The 26644-nt window shown below is 39.5% G+C and overlaps 1 protein-coding gene across 1 annotated transcript in view; it reads right to left on the bottom strand.

The window, feature by feature from the left end:
* Positions 1-26644, bottom strand: part of KCNB2 (potassium voltage-gated channel subfamily B member 2) — a 391356-nt gene that overhangs the window by 328499 nt on the left and 36213 nt on the right. The window lies entirely within an intron of this gene.

Genomic DNA, 26644 nt, shown 5'->3' with positions numbered 1-26644 from the left:
TGGTTGGGACTTTGTATGAGGCCATGACTATATAGTACACAGATCTCCATCCCTATTAATTGATAAAGATCCCTCTTCTTTCCCCCTTCCCCTCCTTATCAACCTCTTAACTAGAATGAGAGCAGATCTAAATACCTAAAGAAATTCTAAACCTCTGCTCAATAAACATATCTTTATTTTTAGTTTGTGATAGACTCTTTAGTCTTAAGGTGGACCAGTACTTTGCAAAGCAACAAGTTAATTATATCCCTGCAGCATTTATGTACCATTCTTTCACTGCCTGCCACCCTATTCAGCTGCTAGGTATGAAGGAAAGTCCTATGAAAATGACAAAACCACTGAAGTCTAATCTTCCTCAGGGCTATAGACTACCTATGTGACAGTGCTGCTTGGCCCACTGCTGTCACAGGGGTTGACTCACATGCTCCTTCATACTAGAACTGGCTTTTCCATTCCACATTTGGGTTGGAATAGAGCAGTGGAGGAGCAAATGAAAGCTACATATCTCTTCCAATCTCCTGTTATAATTAAGAACAAGTACTCATTTGTGAATCACCCTTGTCTTAGACACAGCTGTTGTTTTCCACCACCAAAGAATGTGTACATTACTTAAAGTTATGCATGCTTACTTGTATATCTAATCCTAGTAGTCGTTTTTTCCCTTCACTATGGTGCTTTAATATAGAACATGCTCAAAATGCCAAGTTACAAGAAATCTGGATGGTAAAACAAGCTGAATATCTAAATTTATCTTATGAACTTGAAGTCTACCCAAAACAAATACATCTGAGTAATATATGTACCACCATCGATTGGAGTCATGATACATCATGAATCCTATTTTTAGCATAATGCACCAATAATATATATATAATACAAAAGGTATCAACAAATTAAATTTGGCTGGGCTCCCAGAATGTCAGTACAGAAATAATAGCTGTGATTTTCATTGACTAATGTAAATTTAGTACACCAAGAACACACAAGCTAGAAATTGACACAAGCTGAATAACTGTGCACTGCAGTCATGACAAAAGGCTGTAAACAGTAAAATTAACACCCCTGAAAAATGTATTCTCTTACTGCTTTATTAGTGGAGAGAACAGGCGCAGCGAAGCTAAATGCACTTAACATGAAACCAGTTTTGTAGAGGAAAGGGCAGTCCCCTCTAGACCAACTGTGTATACTGTACAGTTTTTGGCAGATTTATTAGAATAAACTAAGAGATTATTAGATATAAGATTTTTATTTTCTGATCTTTTGGACCACTTTTTTTTACTATTACACCAGGTGGAGTGTATATTCACCCAGTGGAATTAATATTGGGGTGCCATTATTTTCCATTGGATAGGCCACTCCAATACATTTACTGAAATTGTATGTCCCATTAACCATTTCCCTCTTCCCTCTCTTGCTCTGGATTTTTCTGAAATATTCTTTGTGGTTAAAGTGCATGCAATGATGTATTTTTACAGTGCATTTAGATTTTTTATGAACTTTTTATGTATGTATGAAAAAACTCTTAAATGTTCCATATCCAGTGCTACAAGTTACTGATCTTTAGCCTAGGTTCACATTGGAGCGATTTGTCATGCGATTTGAGAGATCAAATCGCATGACAAGTCGCAGCCTATTGGCGGCAATGGCACTGTTCCAATCGGTGCGACACCGACTTTGCGGCGCCGCACCGATTTGCAAAAGTAGTTCCTGCACTACTTTTGCCGATTTCAGGTGCGATTTCTATAGACATCTGTGTATGAAGCCACACAAATGTCTATCAAGTAGCACCTGAAATCGCGCCGACCTTCCTACTTTGAAATCACGCTACTTCAAGTAAAGTAGCACGATTTCAAAGTAGCATCAGTGTGAACCAGGGCTGAAACTTTAGCTCCTGGAATAGTAAGCTATAAAAAAAATGTATTTATATTTTTTATATAGTTGTGCAAATATGTTTTAATGTAGTAATAATAAAATCCCAATTTGGAGTTATGAGTTTTTGACATGTACCATAGATCTGGGGATGTAGATATTGGCCAGTTCAAGCTACTTTTCTTTATATATATATTTTTTTTACGGCAAATGTCACATACATTACGATTCAGTAAACTGACCTGATTGTACTACTGTTATTCCAGGTATGCATGTTTACCACAAAAGATGGAGTCACTAGGCTGGAAACCAATGATAGAAGCAGAGGGGAGAGGATTTTTGGGAAACACTGATTATAAATTGAATAATGTTAAAGTGGATGTAAACCCTCCATACACCCAGTGAAGTGAACAGCCTCAGATGATACACAGGGGTGAAACCAATCTCCCTACATAGGTTTTACATGTATATCTGCTGTCTTCACATGTATATACTGTTTAGAAAGTTGAGATCGTGTTAGGAAATTTTCTCTTCCTGGTTAACACAGAGTGTGATGTCTGGACATACAACCAAGATGGCTAACATTGCTGATTGGAGGAAAAGCACACACCCCCTCTCATCATAGGCAGAGACTCTCAGAGCTGTTTTGTAACAGGACCTGCTCTCTGCTAATCTATTTTAGCAACTTCCCCTGACAGAAGATTCAGGGTGCTTTTGTTTAAAAAGTCTGAGAATTTGTCAGGAGTTATCAGACTGATAACGGAGGAATGGTTCAGGAGAGGGCTACGGGACTTAGCTCATTGAAGAGAGATAACATAATACTGCAGATATATGTGCCCAGCTCAAATTTCATGAATCGTGTTTACAGCCACTTTAATGCTTTTGATTGTTTCCTAAATAATTTCTGGGTGCGTTCCATTTAACTTTAACTACTTGTTTTTTTTTGCAAAAAGTTTATTCACTTACATTTTCTATTTTAAATGTAATGGCTATTTACCTACTCTAATGTCCTCCAAAATTTGCATAATGCATAATTTACGTAAAGGCTATTTCATGGTAGAATTTAACCTGCATGTATTTACTAATCTCACACAGCATCAACAAGATTTAGGTTTACTTTAAGCAATGTCTATTCTTTTAATTTACTTCCTTATTAGTCCTCTGGAATGTCTTTAGCACTAGTTTGAAAATGAGTGCAGCCGTGCCAAACTCTTTAAGTAAAGAGAAGTGCACAAAGTGCATTAACCCATAGCAACCAATTAAACGTCATCATTTACAGGCCTGACTAGAGTAAACTATAATCCAATAGTCATCATGGTTTATTGCTCTTTGCAAAGCATCACTGCATGTTTGAATTGCCTTATTAAACAAGGCACCGACTCTTGGAATTAAATATACCGGTAAATGCCATGCTAACAGTTGATATTTTAGCTTAAATACATTTGTGCATCACTGCTTATAGTGCAAAAGTGAAGATGCCAAAATACACATTGGGGGTTATTTACTAAAGGCAAATCCACTTTACAAGTGAAAACTACAAGTGCAACGTGCTCTTGAAATTGCACTGAAAGTGCACTTGGAAGTGCAGTCGCTGTAGATCCAAAGGGGACATGCAAGGAAAATAAAAAACAGCATTTTAGCTTGCACATGATTGGATAATAAAATCAGCAGAGCTTCCCCTCATATCAGATCTACCCCTCATATTTACAATGACTGCCCTTCCAAGTGTACTTTCATCGCAATTTCAAGTGCACTTTGCACTTGTAGTTTGCACTTGTAGTGAAAAGTGGATTTGCCTTTTGTAAATAACCCCCATTGTCTCCAAGAGCATGAATCATAGTAAGAGTGAACTAATTAATCTTCCAACACAAATAGTGACATCATTATTATTCATTGATATTGACAAATGATTTATCAAGTATGCGTGAATGTGTTTTTTGTGCTCCCCTATTAGGCTTCATTTCCATGGACATTTTTACAGCCACTTTTCTGAGCGTTTTTTGCAGCTTAAAAACGGCTCTCCATGTTAGTCTATGGCCTCATGCCTACCATGACGTTTTTGAGCTGTAGATGGCTGAGCCATTTTTAAGCTGCAAAAAAAAAACCCAGGACCAGTGCGTTCTGAAGCTCCAGCGTTAGAGCTGTAAAAACGCCAGACGTTAAAAAACGCTAAAAAACGCTACCGCAGCATTTTTGAGCTCCAGCTCAAAAAACAAAACAAAAAAAATAAAATAATAAAAAAATAAAAAAAACATGGACAGGCGTTTTTAAGCTGTAAAAAGGCTAAAAAAAGTGGCTGTAAAAACGTCCATGGAAATGAAACCTTACCAATATTATTAATAGGGTAACACCTAAAACACGCACACACATATATAATATTTACAGTAGCTATCTATTTTTTTTTTTTTTTTTTTTTCCCATTGGTTTACTCTGGTTTACTCTTTACTCCAGCAACATTTCTCTTATTACAATATTGGAGCTTGTCATAACACTATAGACGACACTCCTACTCAGAAATAAGAAACAGTTGCAAGTGGGAAGAGACAGAACCAGCATGAGAGTTTTAATACAAATGACAGCAGGTAGAACTGCAAGGACATTTGCTAAACTCTTTTTAGTGTATGTAACTTCATGTTCTACCTATACATTCTATATAATGTGTATCGGTAACATGTACAGACAGGTCCGCCATCAGGGGGGTACAGGCAGTACACCTGTAAGGGGCCTGGATGGCAACCCCCTTTAAAAAAAAAAATATATATATTTTTTTTGTTTTTTTGTTTTAGTTTTTTTTGAAAGGGTCAATTTTTTTTTTTAGGTGTCCGGAGGTCCCAGGGGCCCGGAGATCCCCAGGGCCCCGGATGACAATCCCCCTTTTTTTATAAAAAAAAATATATTTTTTTTATATATTTTTTTATTACTTTTATTTTATATATATATATATATATATATATATATATATATATATATATATATATATATATATATATATATATTATTATTATTAAAGGGCCCAGAGGTCCCCAGGGCCCCAGATGGCAACCCCCTTTAAAAAAAAATATATATATTTTTTTTATATATATTTTTTATTTCTTTTTTTCTTTTTATTAAAGACCCAGAGGTCCCCAGGGCCCCGGATGGCTACCCCCCTACTCTGCTCCAGGGGGCCCATGCCTGAAGCTGTGTAAGGGGCCCCATAATTCCTGATGGCGGCCCTGTGTACAGGTACTTATACTTATTGCATCTCACACAGATCTCAGTACTCCCTCTTAAATAGCCTTCCTCTTCTTTTCTCTTCAAAAGGACAGCACCAGCTTTGTCAAGGCTTCATCCAAGGCCAGAATCTCTTTCCTGAACTGAGATGCTGGCTCAAAGATGACATGTTCAGCAATGTCTGACAGAGATCAGCTGCTTCTGCAGCCTCTCCCCTAGCTTGCTAGCTACAGTAACAACAAAGTTACAATGATGCAGTCCAATCACTGTGGTAAAGGGGAAATGCTTCCCCCTGTAACAGATTGATGACATCCAAGCCAAGTTACCTGACTGGAGCCAACAGACTGATCTTTAGAGCTTGTTTACACTATAGGGGGAATTCAATAAAGCTGCTGTGTCACTTTTCTGGTGTTAAATTGGTAGTAAACACCGATTGCTCCCCTGTACCTACAGCTAAGCGTATGGCGACTTTCACACTGAGGCGATTTTCAGGCGTTTTAGCGCTAAAAATAACGTCTGTAAAGTGCCTCTCAAGCCACCCCAGTGTGAAAGCCTGAGTGCTTTTACATTGGGGCGGTGTGCTTGCAGGACGGAAAAAAAGGCCTGCAAGCAGTATCTTTGGGGTGGTGCGGGAGTGGTGTACACACCTCTCCCAAAACACCCTGCCCATTGAAATAAAAGCTTTGCGGGTGCTTTTAACCCCTTGTTAACTCCTTAATTGGGTTAATAGCGCCCTGCTACCACCCGCACAACGCCGGTAAAGCACTGCTAAAACCAGCTGGGCTTAACTGCTAGCGTGGGGCGGTGTTTAGTGTGAAAGTGGCCTAAAATATAGCTTACCTTTAGGTACAAGGAATATCTCCTAAATGTGCACTATATTCACTACTTCTGCAGCCTGTGGCATGCGTACTGCACTCTGAAGGGATGGCATGCTCTCCTTTCAGAGATGTGTACCACGGCCATGGCTCCTGTGCACATGTGTGGGAGTGAAATCATTGCGGCTCAGCCATTTAAATGGACAGAGCCTGCCAACACGTAAGGAAGAGATGGAAGCCCTGTCAGTGGTGACAGCATGCCTCTGGATGGTTTTGTTTTAATTACCACTTTAATCCCTCTTGCATTGCATCAACCACATTTTAATGAAGCATTTGCGACACCTTTGATTCTGACAACAACTCCTGCACCAAATTCAGATAGTTTCTAAAATGTGCCACTTTTACACTGTGTCGCATTGAATGCTACAAATATAATTAAGATCAACTCTCCTTGGCATAAAGAGAGAAAACGTGGCTCAGATAGATTTTGCAAAAGTGTCTCTCATGCATTCTAAAAGTTCTAAAAATTCAAGTACAGGTTCTAGACAGGTACATGAATTTGGCTCATTCTTCGCCACTTTAAGAATGCATGAGAGACACGTTTGCAAAAATCTGTCTGTGCCAGTCTTTATGAATTCCAGGGTATGTGTAGCGACCGTCATTTTTAACACTGGATAACTGCAAGGGCACATATTGTTTTCTATGTGCCGCATTCACATGATAATGCTGATGTAATGTGCAGTGCCATGAACATATGCTGCATTTTACCCCAACACACTAAATAGCACAGCATGTCACCACACTGCACCAGTCTGTTGTGTGTAGACATAAATGAAATGCCAATATGTGACACTTCAAATAAAAGTTAACAAAAAGTAAACTCTCTGCAGCACACTGCAGGGCAAAACGGACAGTTGCCCACTCTCTAAAAACAGAGTGTTTTAGCATGCAGGTAGTGTGAGCGAGCCCTTATGAATAAAAAGTAGATATTTTTGGGAAAATTATACTGTTGCTCTGTATTGTGATTTATCAGAAATATATCCATTATGACTTGTAAAATTACTGAAGCGACCAAATGTAGCGTGTACATGACCTACTGCAGTCTCTCCATTACCAGAAAACGTTTTTCAGGATTATTTACAATGCAAATATAGGCAAAATCATTTTTCCACGGAAAGAAAAACACAGGAAAACATACATCTGGGAGTGTTTGGAAGAAAGGAGCATGACTTCTGCGCTGATGAATATGTATATATTTATGGAGAAAATTACAGTCAGTTTAACATTGTCTGCTATTATTTTGTCTGGTATGGACAACAGTTATATTCCAATGGATTATATTACACATCTAATCTAACCATAAAAAAGAATAGGTTATCCCAGTTGTGGGACCATCCCATAGATTGCACTCTGTTGTCATAACATCATCCAACAGATCCTTCAATCTTACATTTTAGTTGCATTCCATAAGTCTCCTATGTATATAGATAGGGGATCATTATCTAAACACTTGCTCTGAGTTTAGAGAACCAATTAAAAAAAAAAGATAAATTATAAGGCCTTATAATATCGTATCTAGGTATTTCACAACATTTTTGAACTGGACATCAGCCATTTCGAACTGGACTTTTCAATTGGCTTTGAAATGCTGTAGGCAATCATTTGAGGTTTACACATGTCCACTGATGCAGAAAATTGAATTGCCACTTCATAAACATATTAGTGGGTGCCTCAGGTGGTTCTGGATATATAACAGGATAGCTTATTGAGGTTGTTTCACTGTGTATTTTTTTATAATGTAAAGCGCTGCACAAACAATTGGCACTATATAAATCCTGTGTAATAAATAATAATAATTTTTTAGTAGGTTGTTGAAGTATTTTAAGGCTGCTAGACTTGTGGAAGGAACAGTCTATGTAGTAAAGCCATTCAATAATGTGCCATACCCATCAAGGATAGTGTAAGGCCGCGTACACACGGTCGTTCCAAACCGATGAGAATGGTCCGACGGGCCATTTCCATCGGTTCACCGCTGAAGTGGCCTGATGGTCTGAAGTGCGTACACACCATCGTTCCAAAAACCGATCGGGTCAGAACGCGGTGACGTCAAACACACGACGTGCTGAATAAAACAAAGTTCAATGCTTCCAAACATGCGTCGACTTGATTCTGAGCATGCGCAGGCTTTGAACCGATGCTTTCTGTACTAACCATCGGTTTGGACCGATCGGGCAGTGGGCCATCGGTTCGATTTTGAAGCATGTTTTAAAATTTTGGACCAAAGGACAACAGACCCATAGGCTATACACATGGTCGGTTTAGACCTTTGAAACTGAACCTCGGTTCGACCGTGTGTACGCGGCCTAAGAAGGCATATCTTCAAGCAATACGTTTAGTTAAAAACAATACTAAGCAAGGCCATGTTTTTTTTTTTTTTGGGGGGGGAGGTTAGAAGCACCACATTCTCTAGGGCTGCAAAGTCTTAAATATAGTTTGAATATAATGTAAAAAAACAACAACATATGGTTGACATATTTGAAGAAACAAAACTATAACCATTATATCAGCATGTACAGGCGCATCTCATAAAATTAGAATATCATCAAAAAGTTAATTTATTTCAGTAATTCAATTCAAATAGTGAAACTCATTAATTTTATATACCGTAGGTACATTACACACAGAGTGAATATTTTTAAGCATTTCTTTTTTTTTTTTATGATTATGGCTTACAGCTAGTGAAAGCACAAAATTCAGTATCTCCGAAATTTTTTATATTACTTAAGAATAATAAAAAAAAATGATTTTTTAATACAGAAATGTTGGCTTACTGAGAAGTATGCACATGTTTCATTTTTTGAATTGAATTACTGAAATAAGTGAACTTTTTGATGATATTATAATTTTATGAAATGCACCTGTATATGTTTTTGTTAAAAACTTAAAAGATAAATCAGATGAAATGTACTTAAAGCAAATTACTTATGACAAAAATAATTAATTAATAAAAGGGTTTTGTATCTGTAATGTTTTGTGCGTATATAAGAACGCTGTTGAAATTGGACTTGAAAATTCAACTGTAGATATTCCTAGATCAAAAAGGGGATGGCAAGGGGACAATTGTTTTTGTATCGGCTCTGTTTATTATGGCTATTGCTAACAATAAAAAATATTTCATTATGATATGACTTCTAACTCTATCCTTATGGCATCTCACCTACATATGTGTACAATACCCTACATACTCATTATTCTTGCCCTCAAGAGGGAGGAAAGACAGTTTGTGTGTAACCCAGATAACGAGGAAAACAATGCTAGTATCCAGAAGACTGGAGCTGACCTAAACTTAGGGCAGTCTTATAAGGACAGCCTTATCCTTCAGACATGTCAGTGGTGAATGATAAAGAACTTGCAGTTGGTATTTTTTTACTGTAGAACAGTTCTTCCTATTCCTAAACCCCACCCCCTGATGACACCATCAATGTAAATTCGTAATCAGAAATTGGCATGATAGGTTTATCAAATTCTCAATAGGCACCTATGAGATTACTAAAAGAGAGTGTACCTAGGCACTGCCACATGTGAGGGAGTGCTCTGATGAATCAAATTTTGGATTATGTTCTAAAGGTACATATTTTACAAATTAAATGTACTAATTCATTCTTGATAGCCACACTCTGGATTTTTTTGATTATTACATTAACTACATTTTAAGCCTTTTGCCGTTTTGAAAAAAGCTTAGGTTTCAACAGTTACCATAACTTTTATCTTAAAGAGGAATTCCACCCAAAAATGGAACTTCCGCTTTAAGTGCAGATGGCCCCCTGACATGCCACATTTGGCATGACATTTTTTTGGGGGAAGGAGCGGGTACCCTGTTTTTATGGGCACCTAGCTCCCACTTCCTCCCCTGGCTCCACGGTGCCGGAAGGAAGATCACCTCTTCCCCCTCCTTCCCTGCAATCTTCTGGGATTCGTCACAGGTCCCAGAAGATTGCCCAGCCATTCACAGTGCGCAGCATGGCTCGCGCATGTGCAGTGAGTGCCCGGCTGTGAAACCACAGTTAGAATACAGGTGCCTCAGAGAGGAAGGGGAGAGGAGCAAGGCTTCCTGCACCCGCATCACTGGACTGTGGGACAGATGAGGGTCTGAATAATTAAAAGTCAACAGCTTTACTTTACAGGTCCCAAGGAGGAAATAAGCAAACTAGAAAGTAGCATTCTGTTGACAAGGGACCTATACAGAGGGGTCAAAACATGAAGTGTAGGGTGAGACATGGAAATTTCCTTCCTTGGGTAGAGGAATACTGATAGCCAAAAACTTCCCTACCCTTGAAATGCAGCCCTATTTCATCCTACTCCTCTCTAGCTTATTGTTGAAAGGAATATATCACTGAAACAATATAATTACATGTGCTATGACAGCTCCACCTCCACAGACTTCAGTCCCTACCCCAGTCAGCTGCAGAAGAATTCTTTCACTAAGCAATGCAATTAACTTGTAATAAGAGGTCAGCAGCATTTTCTCTTTCACCTTCCATCACTTTATCGTCTAATTCTACATCTACACTATAGAAGGGTTCTCACGCAGCTGGTTGGGATGGTGACTGTAAGTTTGTGGGCAGCACTGCTTATACACAATCTGTGTGATCAGAGAATTCACAGACATTTAAACCTGAGGACAGACATGAAATCGAGAATGTGGAGGGGAAATGCATTCATACACACAAAGACCACTGCAGAGAAGCAAGCTAGGAATGGAGCTGGGATCTGGCAGACAGAACGCATCCTTCATTTAGGAAGAATTTGGTGTAGCTCAGTTATAAACCTGATAGTACTGTACTGGCTCCACTCTTCTCAGTGGCTTCTGCTTTGAAAATGTTTAATTTACCTAGGGTAGCACTGGGTTAGGGGATCATTTGCCCCCCTGTGCCACTCCTAATACGATATGTTGGATTGAAGGGCATCAGTGGAAATACTTCATGGATCAAACCTTGATCAGACTGGGACCTGCAATTAATAGTGACATGTGCTGAACATTATATAGTTACCTGCTTCCCATTCAGACCTGTCATCACAGTGCTTGGCAGAGGGTCATCTTCTAGAATCGACCTCTTTTACAGCTCTTGGGTGTCATATGACCAAATGCTAAGAGCTGCAAAGAAAGAAGATGCTAACAGATGTGAATCTCTACCATAAAAGGGCCACTTGGTTGTGTTTAGCCCATCGCGCCAAAGGTTTTGCGTCTATCTCCAACTCATCTCCCCCACTGTAAACTGTGATTTTCATTATGAAGTAAGAGGGGGCATTCAGTATGTTGTAAGTGCTGCCAAACTCTACTATCTGGAATAGGCTTATTAAAATGGAGACTGGTGCACAGAAAAACATACATTTAAATATATTCCTCGATGTCCAGAAAGAATGTAAATGCAGTTAGTGTACACCTAATGCCCAGAGATTTATTGTATAGATAGAAGTGACACCATTACTATATTGTACATAGTGTTTGAAGAGAGCAGAGCTGTGGGTGGGGCTCAGCAGGTTCACCAACCAAGGACTGCTTGTAGAAAACTACAGGTGGGGGGGGGGGGGCAAATACAGATCAGTCATCTTAGACAAGGAGAAAGAGTAACAGTGACTGGTCTTTACTACAGGACACTCTTGCACACAGGAAACATTTTATGGCATGGATATGGAAGAATTACAGAAGCAAACCAAGATTTAAGTAAGAATACGCATGCCTCTTGCATTTAGACAGTATTTGTTTAGCTAAGAATATAGCTTTAAAAGAGAAGTTCGGGAATTGAAAGACACACATCCTCACCTAGGTGAATGCAGTATTAGTCCAATGCTGCATCTGTTCCGTGCCACCTCTGAGGCCCTGTACACACGACTGAGTTTCTTGGCAGAATTCAGCCAGAAACTCGATCGGAGCTGAATTCTGCCGAGAAACCAGGCGTGTGTACACTTCCGGGCCGAGGAAGCCGACGAGTTCCTCGTCGAGCCAAATAGAGAACATGTTCTCTATTTCCTCGTTGTTCAATGAGGAAAGTTGGCTCGCCGAGATCCTCGGCAGCTTCACACAGAACTCAACGAGCAAAACGTTGCCCGTCGAATTCCTCGGACGTGTGTACGGGGCCTAAGGCTGAGAACTGAGCAATCAAAAACTGCTGATTGCTCAGTACTTGGTCTACAGTGAACTGACAGTCACCAGCTCTCTGCTCTACTCCTTCACTGCTCAGAGTGCTGTGGTGTGAAAGGAGCGACAGGAGATTGCTCAGTCTCCTACTGCTGGTCCAGGCATGTGAGTAAATCCCGAAGTCGGGATCAATCCAGAGCCTGGCCTGGCTGAATGATGTCAGCCTACAGTGGATTTTTAGCTCACTGTTGGCTAAAAAGGGGTCACAGGAGTACAGAACAAAGTGCGCTCCTGTGACTCACAGGAAAAGTAGGGTCAAAAGAGCTTTGGCCATACTTATTTAAAGGTACACTCCATGCAAATCTAAAAATACCTACCTGCCAAGCACCTCAACATTTCATCCAAACATTGCTGTAGTGCACCGATTCACCTAATTTCCTTTGTTAGTAATCTGGCGATCTGTGAACACCTGCATTTGAAGTGGGGGGGGGGAGGAAATTTCCAAACACAACAGGCTTCTTACTGTCTCTCAACTTGATGTAAAAAAAAAATGTGAATACCAAGACATTTCTTAAAGGGTTTGTAAAGGATTTTTTTTTTTATCTTAATAGCTTCATTTACCTTAATGCAGTGCTGTTTTCATGTCCTCATTGTTCGTTTTTGCTCTCAAGTTGCTGTAATTCTTCTCTGATCTCCACACTTCCTGGTTGTCTGTTTCCTGATAACCACAGTACTGGGAGCTTTCTCTCTGTGGTCACTAATCAATGAGGTGTGATTACTGTGTGTCTAAAACCCCTCAACACCAATCAGTTTTGTTTTACAAACCATCACTGCCCTGTATTGGCTCTGTGGCTCTGTACAGCAGAGAAGCAGGAAACAGCATGCAAAAACGAAACTAAAACTGTAGGTACATTATATGATTGATTTGTTATCTATTTTTAATCATTTTTAAAAGGAATCAGTTAACTATTATGTCTCTATACCCTGTAAACAGTCATTTCAGCAAAAAAAAAAAAATTCCTTTACAACTCCTTTTAATCACCAGAGATCAAGCTTTTTGAATGATTGATAAATGATCAAGGACTGAGAGAGTGAATTACAGTTAAGCCTCGTACACACTACCGAGGAACTCGACGAACGAAACACATCGTTTTCCTCGTCGAGTTCCTTGTTAGGCTGTCGAGGAACTCGACAAGGCAAGTTTCTCCATTCCCGTCGAGGAAATAGAGAACATGCTCTCTTTTTGGCTTGCCGAGTTTCTCGACAGTTTCCTCGACGAAAATGTACACACGACCGGTTTCCTCGGCAACAAAAATATCTCCCAGCAAGTTTCTTGCTGGTTTTTACTGAGAAACTCAGTCGTGTGTACGAGGCCTTATACTGACCAAGCTTCCAGAAGTACACTCCCAATGACTCTGTGAAAAGCTTCCTATATTTTGCATGCAGTGGATCATAGAGAACTAATATGAAGGAAAGCTGAGTAAACTGCAGGATTTGCTGAATAGCACCAGTAGCTTGTGACTTGGTTTCATATGTTGCCTTGAATTGCTCTTTCTGTAGTGTATAGACATTTTGCTGTATGTCCTTTTATTTAGCGTTAAACTACAATTAGATTTTATACTAATATAATCGTTTATATCGCCATTTATTGCAGTCCAATCCATATCTCCCACCTTTGTAAAGTTCAAAGATTTAACATGAGTAATAACTAAGTATATTTCTGACTATTTGAGTACTACATCTAATTTATTACTGCTGTATTCGATTTTAAATGTTTAATACATCTGAAAGTATAGGAACATTGCAATAAAGATTAGCGTTAGAATCCCCTTGCTAAAATCCTGCGTTTGCCTCTGGTGCTCTCTTTTCTATTTGTAAAAAGGCTTCTGGGATAACAGAAGGAAACAGACAGTGGCCTCATCTGCTTTTCTAGGATGATACATGACTATGATAAATTAATAGGAACAGTCTGACATTACAATTAAAGTGTTCTGACAGAGCAACCTATATGAACCTATCCCCTAATGGTGCATAATCTCGATAATACCAAAATGCTCTTGCATGAGTACAAATTCATTACTTCAAAAAGTCAGCAGCCACTTAGCAGCTCTGATAAATTGTTCCTGTCATCAGGCTCGTGGTGTCTCCCTTGCTTCCTGGTGATAACATCTGCAATCTGGATTGTGTTTTCTTGTGTATTACATTAAGCACACAATGTGCTGCTCTGTAGAAAACATCGGCTTTTGAGAAATCATAAAATCAAGACAGGGGCTAACCATAAAAGTGCACCTGTCAAATGCACATATCTACTGCCAGCATTTTTAGGCCATATTTTTGGATAGAGTGGCTTGGACCTTTAACCGAACAAAGCATTTCTCAGTCAGTGCCTTGCTTAACGCGTAACATACAATGCAAAAGGTAGCCTTCAGAGCTTTACAAGTCTTTATGATTGGTACCAAAGGTGAAAGGTGTGCTAGCTAAGGTCATGTGGGTGGCCTCTGGGTTTTTCCTACCCACTTACAAATCGACATGACATCACTCAGTTCGGTCCACATTGCCACAGCCATGATGCTTCATGGTGCAGCAAATTGAACTCAACATATCACGTCTGACATGACAGGAAGTGCCTTTTGTCAAAAACAACCACTGAAGTCAACAGGATGAAGCTGTAATTGTGTGCCAACTGCTTGGAGCATGATTGCGGCATGGTGTCGCAATGCAAGATCCCCAGCGCTTACAACCACTGAATGTGTGAATGAGGCCTAAAGAAGGATTCTGCTTCACTTTCCTAACAGAAAAGGGAACATCCCTTGAGCATAAAAATATAATACCAAAGATTTTAATCCTTTCCTATACTATCCCAAACGAAAAAGTACCAAGTATCTTCCTTGTGTGGCCTTGCCTGGTACCCAGTAGTGTATTTAGGGTTTGTGCTGCCCTAGACCTGACTAAACTTGTTCACCCCCTAATTTAAATATGACTCACCCCTTCCTGTCAAGGCCACACCCCTTTCTGTTAAAGTTGAGTGGGCATTAGATTCCCTTAATTTGCATAGATTTCCTCTCACTTCCTGTTTGGCTATTGGTCAGGAAGTGAAGGGAAATCTCTGCAATGGGACAGGGATGGTTCAAAATATACTGACAGGGGCTATAACCCTCACTTACGCAATCCAAAGTGAAAAAAAAAACATGTTGCCTATAGTTCTACTTTAAGCACAAATTTCTGATCATTTTATGGAGAGGACTAAGAAGATATAACCATGCCAATGGTGCAGCAGAAAACATATAGCACAGTGAGGAAGGTTTGTGGTCCAGGATGATACGACAGTCAAAATTAGAAGCAGCTTGCATTACACTAACAGTGTAGCGCAAGCCGGTGGGGACTCTTTCCGTGCTCCCCCCCTGCAAAATGCTGCCCTAGGCCTGGGCCTTGTCGGCCTAAGCCAGGATACAGCGTTGCTAGTACCACAAATAATTTTTCTCAAAAACGTTCCACCATAGTCTCATTCACTCCTATGGATGGGTTGAATTATTCAGGACAGCTTTAATTTAGCTTCTGTACATATTGTCAATGGTGGAGGGACTGAACTAATACCAGCCACAACTGTGACTAGGCCCCACACCATAAGAACTGGTTTAAGGCAATAACTTTACTGATTGGCTACCTTATAATGGAAGAAGTAATAGGAAATGCTATATGAAGGGTTTGTAGAAGGCCACAAAAATAATTTTGGGAAGTCTCAATCAATGATGCCACCTTTGGTGTCTGTTCTGGCCCTTGTTTATCAATCTGAAATGTCACTAAGCAGAGCAGACCAAGCAGAATTTTCCAGATCAGAGCTCATTGCCGTAATGAGACACACTATATGCATCCCCTGCACTTGGCATAAGAAAGCTTCACTGCAGTGTGCTCAGTTCAGACATGGATCTCAGGGGATGCATGAGAAATGTACCTGTACAGCTGCGCCATGGAGGATCTACTTATTAGTGCCTCTTCAGCTCTACGTAATACTATATGACAATGTGTAAACTGGGAGCATCAAAAGAAGTACACAGATGTAATGCATACTGTAAAAAAAAAAAAAGCTTAAACACCAAAATAAAATTTGAATTGGAACTAAACTTATTGATTCAACTGTTTTCAAAAACATTTAGGACATACTGTGAATGACAACTGCTACAGTTGCTTGTGCTCTCAAACATACTATCAAACTGTTGGTGTCATAACTATTCACATGTGTAGCGCCATGGCAACAACAGATCAATCTGAGGCTAAGATGGCAGCTTCCTTGGCTGTAGAAAATAGGAGTGTTTAGTTCTGATTTAATATATTATAGCTTTTCAGTCCTTAGATGTGGCAGCTGCATCAGTTTCCATTTTAAGTATTTTTTCTTTTATTTTCATCTTGTGATTCTGCCAGTAACACACTTTCTGTCCTAGGATGACAACACTCGCTGTACTGAATCCTAGGCCTTGAACTACAAACACCTCCCCTCTCCTCGTCCCATGACATAGGGAGGAGGGTTTTTAAAGTTCATAGAAGAAGACTTGGAAAACTCTTAACACTGTTGAGATATTGGATTTCAAACAGGATCAACATGTAAACTAATATAAAATTAAATTAAATGAAAATAAAAGGATAAAATGCAGCAGATTGGACTTTCTTAGAAACTAATATAAACTAATAAAGCCACCACATCCAAGATCTGCTATGCTGAAATCTATTATATTTTTGTTCCAGTTTCAATATAATTCAGTATAGCAAATTTAACACAGTAAGGCTCCATGCACACTGGCGTAAAAAACGTTGCTTCTACAGGACTTTTCGGTTCTGCCTGTAGAAGCAACTCAATGTTATCCTAGGTGTCTATCCACATTAATGCCGCGTACACACGAACGGTCAAACCGATGAGAACGGTCTGATGAACCGTTTTCATCGGACCAAACCGATCGTGTGTGGGCCCCATCGGTTATTTAACCATAGGTTAAAAAAAAAACAATCTTGTTTTAAATTTAACCGATGGATACCTAACCGATAGAAAAAAAAACGATCGTTAGTAGGCACGACCATCAGTTAAAAATCCATGCATGCTCAGAATCAAGTCGACGCATGCTTAGAAGCATTGAACTTTGTTTTTTTCAGCACGTCGTTGTGTTTTACGTCACCGCGTTCTGACACGATCAATTTTTTAACCGATGGTGTGTAGGCACGACTGACCATCAGTCACTTTCATTGGTTAACCAATGAAAACGGTCAATCAGACCGTTCTCATCGGATGGACCGATCGTGTGTACGCTGCATAAGACATTAGACATTAAGAGATCAACATTTAGTGGCAGGAAAAAAAAAAAACTTTCTCATTCATGTTTCTGATTGGAGCTCACTGGCAGAAAAAAATGAAAACTCTCTTAAACTCGTCTAAACTTTGTACAAAAAATAAAAGACTTGGCCTAACAAAATATACTTCGAGTGGGAATGCTCTAAATTAGTAAACAGCCCGGCATCATAAAGGTCTACATTCGCTTAATTAAATCATTGTGTTTCTTGACAGCTATTTAAGCAACAAGAGAACAGAAATTCAAAGTACAAATAAACTGTTACATTTTTCCTTGAACACCTAGAAACCACTATATACACACCTCCTTATAGTTTAACATACTAAATAGAAACACACTCTATTCTACTCTGATCTACACAACCCTTTCTCACAACTGACCACCTATCATGTAAAGCCACGCCCATCTTACAACAAGCACCCTCCCCTGAGGAGTTTACAATTTCCACTTGCTTTGAGTAGAGGCTAAGAAACAACAACAAAATGAAAAACAATCCAGTAGTGCAATAAACAAAATATTAATCTCTACCACGGAGCTCTACAAAATGCTTTTGACCATGATTGCCATTTAGTGCCTTGGGAAAACCAGTTTTGACCTGTAGTTTATAGCTTATTATTGGGAGTAAGTTCTAAATAATGCTGTGAGTTGAAAGTTCATAGTGTACTTGCAGTACACTTCATTTACCATCCTCCCCATAACAGTTAAATAAGAACTCTGCCAAGAGCTATTATATGTATACCAATACCATAACATAACCAGAAAAAGGAAAAACCCATTTTGTTACAAAACAACCTCTTACTGTGTGGCGGTGCCAGTTAGCATGTTACGCTATTACCCAGTAAAACACGTTAACCACAGTAGACACCATGTGTGAGAAAACCCACCTTGGCCAAGTGATAATGCTCACACTTGCCAAGTGATAATGACCTATTAACAACACTTTAACACTCAGAGTAGATCTGAACTGAACACTAAAATCGTATAGAAGCCCTATTATGTGAATATCATTTCAATAATTATTTCAGTTGTTTTAATATGCAGCTTAGGAGAATTCCTTGTGATTCTGCCATGAAGGTCTTTATTCAGGAACTTCCTGTTATGTAGTGACAACTGTCTCTGGAGCTGTCTGCTGACCCTCAATCGAGCTCAGACAAGAAGTGTTGAAACATGCAGGAGGAAATCAGCAGCACTGAGATACAAGAAAAGATGAAAAAAAGGTGAAAAGAATATTTTATGAAAAAAAGAGAAATATGTAAATTGCTTATGGTGCACAGTGCTATAGAAAATTAGGGATCATTAGGGGTTAGATCTGCTTTAATTAACATTTTACTGATTTGTCTTATGTTGGGACTTTTTTAAAAGTAATGAAAGTAAATAAGAAAATGGCAACTAGTATTCAGCCGTTCTTACATGATGACATTCAGGCAGTATCATCTACATTGCTCTCCCAGCTTAGTTAAAGCGTTTGTTACTCCAACACTTCATATTCCTGATATGTGCCTGCTGCACAATGAATTGTATAAGAACGTATTCTGATCTCTTTGTATTGCTTCATTTATGTGAAATCCCTGGTGTTCATATGCCAGTCCCCTTGCTTTCCTATTTAAAACTGACCGCACTAAGCAGGAGAGCACAGTGTGGTCAGTTCTCTAACTGTGCTGGGAACTCAGTGTACTCTCCTCCAATGATCAGACTTGTCCTGACTCGCCCCAGCTGCACAGCCATTCACTGGGATGCTTGGTGTGCTGCTGCTTCTCCTCCCCCCAGCTCTTATGCAGCTGAGAACAGAGGAAACATGATCACTTATACTGTAAAAAAGGAAAAATAAGTATTTATAATTTTTTTATAAAAAAAGGTTTTGCCTTTCATTTTTTTTTTAAACTGAATGGGTTGTTTTACCAGGTGATCCTTTATGATCACTTTAACTTGTTGAAATGAATATGTAAAAAAAAGGTACCTATGCTTTGGATCGAAGTATAGCATTTCAGTGCCCAGAGTTACTAGTCTAATGGTTACGTTATTTGTGATTTCAGCCATTTCCCTCTTCCCAAGCCCTGGCCGCAATAAATATTGCATGCAAACAAATTGACAGCTTAGTCTGCTTCTGTCCGACCAACTCCAGTACACATGGGCTGAATGCCAGCCATTTTCTATTGAACCGGCCAATGCCACCTGTGATTAAGCCCGTGTGTACTAGGCTTGAATCTTACAAGATTGTGACAGAAAGAAAAAAAATTAGCAGCCCTAGAATACACTTCTCCACAAAGAATGCAAGATATCTATTAAACAAACAGGGACACTATTGACACTATTGACTAGTGCTAATTATATAAAAAAAAATTATACAAAAAATCTTAAAATTTCTTAATCATTATTTTTTAATTAAGTATTAATGTCAAAAAAATCAGCTTGATGTAGAATTATCATAGTGTGTTAATGTTTTGAATTAGTTGTTTCTGTGTATAGTTTGTAATTATAAAAGACAAGCGTCCAGCTATATTTGCTCACTGCATACATAGGGCTGGATTCATGAAACACTTATGCTGACGTATCTTGAGATACGCCGCGTAAGTGTACAGATGCGCCGTCGTATCTATGCGCCTAACTCTAAGATACGCCTGAAATGTGGCTTCATCCGACCGACGTAAGTTCCCTACGCCGTCGTATCTCAGGTGCATATTTACGCTGGCCGCAAGGGGTGCTTCCATTGATTTACGCGTCGAATATGTAAATGACCTAGATACGGCGATTAACGAACGTAATTGCGCCCATCGCAGTAATATACGCCATTTACGTAAGACGTACGTCCGGCGTAAAGTCAGTCCACCATATAGGAGGCGCAACCAATGCAAAGGTATGGACGATGGAACAGCCGTCGTATTTTACGTTGTTTACGTAGTACTAGGTGAATACGGCTGGGCGTAGGTTACGTTCAGTGATTCGACGTATCTTAGGCGTTCGTTCCGACGTGATTCTGAGCATGCGCACTGGAAAGCGTCCACGGGATGGCGCATGCGCCGTTCCTTCGGCCCTTCATTTGCATGGGGTCACGGTTCATTTAAATGTATCACGCCCACTTCCTTCCTACTTTGAATTAGGTAGGCTTACGCCGCCCAATTTACGTTACGCCGGCGCAATGTTGGGAGCGAGTGCTTTGTGAATACTGTTCTTGCCTCTCTATGTTACGTCGGCGTAGCGCATATGAGATGCGCTACGCTGGTATAAAGATGCGCCATCTGCGTGAATCTAGCCCATAGACTCTACTTTCGGCTTCATAATATTACACAGTGGTTGTACTATTTTCTCACCAGATTCACACAACTTTCACACAAGATTTACTGTTTTCTAATTAGATTTTATGTGAAAAATGTGTGAATCCAAGGTGAAAACATTGATGAATAGAACCCTATGAGTCAGTCGAGCCACTGAAAGCAATGCATTTATTTTTTGGCTGATATTTTACTCAACCATTGTTGAGTAGGAAGTAGACTGATAACACTGAGAGCTCCCTCTATTGGCAAATCTTCAAATATCTACATTTACTACAATAAGGAAAATATGGAAGAGCTAGCATGTACAAAATGTGAATGCTACATAAAAAAAATAAGAAAAACACTGCAATAATAATTTAAAATGTGTGCTTACTGAAAATGCACTTTACTTCATCATTAAGCTAAAATTCTTAGATATTATTACAGATATTGTTTATTGAAATGCACTTCTAATGGATTTCTAACCATTTTAAAAATAAAGAATACACCCGTAGGTTGTACTTTTCCTAAAAACAACTTACGGATTGTTCCGTTACAAGTAAGAGCTCAATGTCTCCAGAACAGCCAGACTCTCTTAGCGCAGCTGAGAATAATATAAATATTTATTTACATGGCTCTGGGCAAAGTACATTTCTGAAAAGCTTGCAAAAGAATATTCCCATTAGACAAATAAAGTAGGTGCTGAAAATCAGATATGGAGGGAAATTCATCAAGAAAATAAGCTTTATTTGGCACTCAGCTGACACAAACCCATCAGTGATCCAACAAGCTGATAAAAGACAGACTCGGTATGGACCTGGTTATTTACAACATAGTAGACTAGTACGTCAAAGCCGTATATTTGTGAAATGACTAACAAGCTATGCTTAGAGAGTAAAATCATGCAAATTACTACAGTTAGTTATGTATTGGTTGTACAGTGAATACTTGAACTAAGCTCAATTCATCTTTCCTAATTTTAAAGTCAGACCATAAAGTGAATTTGAAAGGTAGGAAACTGCCAGAGGACTTGAATGCAAGGCACATAAATATGTCTGAATGTGTGTTCATATTCTGGAGCAGTTGGAAGCCCTGAAGCCAAGGGGTGATCCAGTATACATATAGCAAATTAGATCCTGAAACTGAACTTGGCTCTACTCTTTCCCACCTTTGCACCTCACTATTGATCAATGAAGCCACCTGACCTGACATATTAATGGAACACTTATGAGGAACTGGAGGTGTCGGAAACAGAAGTCTCTAATTGCATATAAGAGCACTCTAGATTTTAGAGCTTCCAAGAAAAATCTATGGTTTTGTAAGAATAAAAAAGCAGCTTCCTCTCTGCTGTCCATCACCACTCCTGCTATAAGATGCCCCTGTCCTCCTGATTGAATAACTCTCAGCATGAGGACAAGGTGTCATAGACCTACCTTCTGAGAGGGCGTCACATCAGCACCTAGCCTTCACATACATTGATGCAGAGTGGGAGACTGACAGTATCACATGACTGTACCTCTGAAAATAGGTTACTAAAGAAAATGCATGGTGGGGGAGGCAACTGGGAGCCCAGAGGATGAGCCTGGATTTAGGATTGGCATTTAATATAGATATAAACCTTTCAAAATGTTTTTTTCCCCTACATATATCATTTAGATTATCAGGATTACTTCTCTTCCCATGGAGAGGCTGCAAATAGAAACTTCAACGACCAATACCATGAACAGTGTTATGTTTGATACCACTGTCAGTTTATCGTTATGGTAAATAAACATTATCACTGATTAGTACTACATGTAATTGGTCCCATCTTCCTAGGTGCCCTGTAACATGATGTCGGACAGGGCACCCAGCCTTAGAGCACAGTCGCCCAACACCACAGCTAGAAAGGAGACGGGTGCTTTGATAGCAAGCCCCTGTCTCTGGCTCCCAGCACTTGCCCGAGGCAAGCACAGACTAGAGGGAGGCGGAGGCAGGTGAATTGTGTTTTCTCTGGAAACTGCTAGGAGCTGGAGACAGGTGCCCGCTATCAAAGCAGCTGCTGCACTGTCAGGCAACTGTGCGCCAAGGGGGATTCTCTGGACTGTATAAAATCAAGGCCTGTGTATAAGGGTCCTTTAACATGGACATCGTCAGTTCAGTCACTAAGAAAAAACAGTTTGCACATCTGTTTTCAGTACAGTTTATATCAGTTTGCACTTCAGTTTACATCAGTCTACATCTGTTTTTGCATCCATTTTTTTGTATTAAGTTGTTGAAAAAAACAATCATAGGTGACAAAAGTATAATCAAAAAATATGTTCCTTGCCTAAAAATGGACGTAGTTGGAACTAACATAAATGGATGACATCCGTTTATATCTGTTCTGATCCGTCTAAACAAAAAAAAGGATACAGCCTTTGTCTGTTTAAAAAACGGACCTGAGCAGACACAGATGTAGGTGGACGTAAACAGATGATGATCCATTTGCACCAGGCCGCCTGTAGGCATACATTGTAGTTCAGTCTGTATCCATTTGAAAAACTAAGGCTCCTTTCACACAAAATGTCAGATGGAGTCCACCTGTCCGTTTTGCAGGCGGACCCAATCGGACCCTTCATCTCCTCTTCGGGAAGTTGGATGTAAAAGGACTTTTGTCCATTTACACCTGGCTACCTCCGATCTGGCAAAAACAAATGGAAGGGGAACCGTTCCCCCCTGTCTGGCCGGATCGGAATGAAGGGCTGATAGCCAGTCCATTTACATGTGATTGCTCATAGGGCAGAGTGGACACGGACCTGTCATCTGGCTGCTTTGCTCAGCTCAGATGGGGATCAGTGGACAGATCCCCTGCTGAGAAAAATCTGAACCAGCCCATGTGAAAGAGACCTAACAGACAGACCCAGACTGCACATCCATGTGAAAGGGCCCCACAGAAAGATGGGACAAAGTACTTCTAGTACCTTGTCCCATCAAGAACTCAATATTGTAAACAAAATAGTAATATTAGTAATAATGTAAAAAATCTTTTGGCATTAAAAAATTGCTTCAGGTATAACATTTTGGATCCATAACTAGCTGGGATTCAGCTGTGTTAAGAGGCTGTTACAGGTATATGAAAGCTCTATGTTCCTGAACTTTATATGTGCAACAGTGTTGGAATTGTTGAAAAACTGTAGTCTTTAGCTACTGGTATTTATTAATCGCTATGCGAGTCATTACTGAATGCCAAAATAATTATCAATTATGGCTAGTGTTAGCAGGAGTAGTCACTTAAATCTAGTACACATGGGCCGTTAAAGGGTCATGACCAAAAAAAATCTACTGACCGGCTCCAGATCAATTGCTGAGAGCACTGACCGGAGTCTTCTGGTGGGGGGGGCATCCCCCTGTCAGAACACAATAGCACAGCAGGGGGGATCACTGTACCTACATCAGATTGTTAGTACAGTGGCTCCGACCTGATTAGTCAGTTTTGTTTGTTCAATCCGCTGAGTGAATGTTTGGTGAAAGTCACATTCATTGCTTAAGTCTATATTCACCCGGGCATGCAGGACCATACAATGTACATGGTCCTATAATGTTCCCCACATGATTAGCTAAGGTATTTAGACAAGCAGGTATTGCTTTTGCTCAGTGCTCTTGCTGACTAGGAAAACAGGAAACAGCAGGGAATTTTTCCTTTAAATAGCATCACCCATTTATAAAGATCTCTGTAATGCCTTGCAGGTCTCCTTTATTAAACACGTTATATATATACCGTATATATATATATATATATATATATATATATATATATATATATATATATATATATATATATATATATATATATTGAGTAGGTTTGTTTGTAGAGGTAGCGTTTTTGAGAGTGTATTATGATGTTATGTGGTCAGTTGAGATTCCAATGTTTTTTTTTTGGTTTTTTTTTTCATTACTAAAATAAAACAAAGAATATTGAAATGTGCAGTAACAGAGTACCCAATCAGATTTAATTTTACAGCAGCAGAACGCAGTAATAAAAATGAAAGATAATCCCTTGCAATGCATTAGGGCACTTCACATGCTGCTCTTTAATAAAGTGGGCATGCTTTCTTCATTTCTAAATTCTGACTATAGAACATACTGAAATACCTGTGTTTCTCCTTGAATCCCCAAAATGTGACCTTCCCTTTGGTGCAAGTCATGTGACTAATGCATTATTCACATGGGCCCTATCAAAGTAAAGGATACGTGTTCAGGCAGAGCTACTGCCTGCAACATTCTTCCTGAACATAAGATAAATATCACATAATCAATACCTCTGCACTGGTCACATGACTATCATTCAAGCCAAAAATTATTCTGCTATCTCGAGGAGACAGGTATGTATTTCAGTACTCTCTATAGCAGCCATTCTCAACCAGGGTACCATGGATCTCCTCCAGAGGTTCCTAGGGGTTCTTTGAGCTGTGGATGATTGACCTCCCATTTGATGATGCCTTCACAGATGTAATGTCATGACACCAATTATGACATTTTCACCACCTCTTTAAGGGGCTTGTTTGTCATTCACCCCCAATAAATTGGTTTTATTAAGGGTTCCCTGATATCTGAAATTGTAGGGGTTCCTCTAGGAGCATTTATAGGAATGGTTTACTCCAACTAAAGTTGCCTGGTTGTGATGCTTTCAATATTTTCTAGGGCTTCACTGAACTGAAAAGGTTTTAAGATCAGCAGTGTCAGAGGACTCTATTACTGTGTCACTGATTCTAATAAACCAAGGCAGATATGAACTTAAATCTTTTGCCCTCTATTGCCTCGTACACACGACCGGTTTTCCTGTCAGGAAAACTGCCATGACAGCTTTTGGCTGGGAAAACCGGCCATGTGTATGCTCCATCACAGTTTTCCCAACAGGAAAACCGCCGGGAATCCTGGCGGGAAAAATGAGAACATGTCTCTTTTTTCCTGCCGGGATTCCCGGCGGTTTTTAACCAGGCAGTTTCCCTATGGGAAAGACTGCATTGGAGCATACACACGGCCGGGTTTCCTCACCAAAGCTCTCATGGCAGTTTTCCTGTCGGGAAAACCGTCCGTGTGTAGGGGGAAAAAGCTACCAAGCAGGTTACCGATTTTCCTGGTGGACTTTTTACCCATCGGGAAAACCGATTGTGTGTACAAGGCATTAGTCCTATTCTTTAAGAATTGACCTCAAACACTAGAGGAATTGCAATTCCTTTTTATATTATTCCATCATCTGAATATGAGGCTGGTCTATGTTCTGTTTGATAGGAGTTACATCAATTAGGGCATCTTGTGATCCCTTTACATGTTCATGCTTCTAAAACGTGATAATGTGTGGTTGGCAGCGTTCATATGAGATGTTATCAGCAAAGTACTGCAAAGATCCCTGTTTTCTGCAGCTGTTCGCTGTGTTTATGGACATTTCCTTAGACTGAACTAAAGGCATTTGCTGCATGGAAATCATCGTCTTATGGCTCCTGGCATTAAAGACAGAATGAACCAGATATAAATAGAAACAAAACATTTTGTTCTATTTTTAACATAAAAAGTACACTTATCCTTCTAACTTGTTGTTCTTATATAGCTAGAGCTGGGTAGATGGGACAAAGGGAGGGAAAATCCAGTATATGTAATTGAAATACATTGGTGCAATATTCCACACAAATCTTGCAAGCCAAACAAGAATGCCCCTTGCAGTGGTATATCAACATCATACACACCAAAAAGCAACGTGCAGATATCAAGACTGATCCATTCACTTCAAAGTGCTCCCATTATCAGAAAGACAGCAAGTGAGATTTAAAGTCATCAGTCCAAAGGATTATTATAGTAGCACTGCCCATTTTAAGACTCTTCTATAACAAGGTTAGATTAGCCCCGTGGATTGGTGGATTAAGATGGGTGTTATAAAGAAGAAAACATATTTTCTATTGTTTCTAATGCTATGGTAGCAGATTAATACAACTATAACCTATAAACAAAATGGTCTAAAGTTGACAATAGTAGATGTTCGAACCAATGTTTGTAGAAATATTT

The sequence above is a fragment of the Rana temporaria genome, chromosome 5 (genome assembly GCF_905171775.1).
Source record: "Rana temporaria chromosome 5, aRanTem1.1, whole genome shotgun sequence".
NCBI classification, from domain to species: Eukaryota; Metazoa; Chordata; class Amphibia; order Anura; family Ranidae; genus Rana; species Rana temporaria.
This window is presented reverse-complemented; position numbering and strand designations above follow the sequence as displayed.